Here is a 1,449-nt window from a genome sequence, read left to right as displayed (position 1 = left end):
CGAGCCTCCCACCCACCCTCCCTATCCCACTTCTCTAGGTCATCACAAAACACAGAGCTGATCTCCCTGTGCTATGCTGCTGCTTCCCACTAGCTATCTATTTTACATTCCGTAGTGTATATATGTCGATGCTACTCTCACTTTGCCCCAGCTTCCCCCTCCCCTGCCGTATCCTCAAGTCCATTCTCTATGTCTACATCTTTATTCCTGCCCTGCCACTAGGTTCATCAGTGCCATTTTTTTTTTATTTTTAGATTCCATATATATGTGTTAGCAAAATTAGTAAATGAGATTACAAAAGTTGCAGGATACAAGGTCAGTATACATACATTAATTATATTTCTACACATCAACAACAATTATTGCAAAAATAAAATTAAGAAAACAATTCACAATAGCATAAAAAAATAAAACACTTAGGTACAGATTTAACATTAGGTGCAAGACTTGGGTACAGACAACTACAAAAAAATTATTGAAAGAAATTAAAGAATATTTAAATCAATGGAAGAACACCCATTGTCATGGAATGGAAGACTTAATATTGTTAATAAGGCAACACTCCCAAATTGGTCTACATATTCAATGCAATTCCTATCAAAATCTCAGCTGCCTTTTTTTTTTTTCTGCAGAAATTGACACGTCCATCCTGAAATTCATATGAAATTGAAAGATGATAAGAATGGAGAAAGCAAACTTCCCCACATACCCCTACTGGAAAACAACCTTATTGAGATTCTACCAGCTGTACAAATCTGTTCTGACATTAGGCCCCTTCTTCCTTTGCCATTCAGTCCTTCTTAAGTGATCCCATGAATGTTTTCTTCTCCTCCACAGTCTGGAAGCAGCCATGGCCAAATTTGGCGGTGGTGTCTATAAACTTGAGGTCAGTCTTCTCCAGAGCCTGCCATTTGGTCTGCACCAGCAAGTACTAGGGCAGGGTGAGCACTCACTTGTTGGTTCCCACCATGCAGCTTTTGAGCATGATAAACTAATTGGTCACTTCACTGTAGTGGACAAAGCCACCGTGGGAAGGTGAAAGGCCATTGGGTCAGCACAGATCCAGCATGGGGCTGGAGACAGGTCTGACAACACATGAGCCACTCCCCCCCCACCCCGCCCAGATTCTGGTGGTCCCAGCCACCTGACCAGAGCTGTTCTCAGAAGGAAGACAGCAAGGAATACTTCCACAGTCTGACTCTGACACTGTGCCCCGCAATCATGCAGGAGCCTCATTACTGAAAGGGAAAGCAAACTTAAAAATAAAGTTGGAGAATTAATCATTTCTAATGAAGTGTAGGCTTAGAATAAATATATAGTTCAATGGAATGAAATTGAGAATCCAGAATTAAATCTTTACATTTATACTCAATTGATTCTCAACAAAGGTGCAGAAAAATTTAATGGAGAAAGAACAGTCTTTTCAACAGTTGGTTCTAGGACACACAC

The 1,449-nt window shown here is 40.5% G+C and overlaps 1 non-coding gene across 1 annotated transcript; it reads right to left on the bottom strand.

Moving 5' to 3' along the window:
• Positions 1-1,153: 1,153 nt before the first annotated feature.
• Positions 1,154-1,247, bottom strand: LOC137224165 (small nucleolar RNA U83B). The gene has a single exon (XR_010943264.1). It is a non-coding gene; the product is annotated as a small nucleolar RNA U83B (small nucleolar RNA).
• Between the last annotated feature and the right edge of the window lie 202 nt (positions 1,248-1,449).

The sequence above is a fragment of the Pseudorca crassidens genome, chromosome 4 (assembly GCF_039906515.1).
Source record: "Pseudorca crassidens isolate mPseCra1 chromosome 4, mPseCra1.hap1, whole genome shotgun sequence".
Taxonomy (NCBI): domain Eukaryota; kingdom Metazoa; phylum Chordata; class Mammalia; order Artiodactyla; family Delphinidae; genus Pseudorca; species Pseudorca crassidens.
This window is presented reverse-complemented; position numbering and strand designations above follow the sequence as displayed.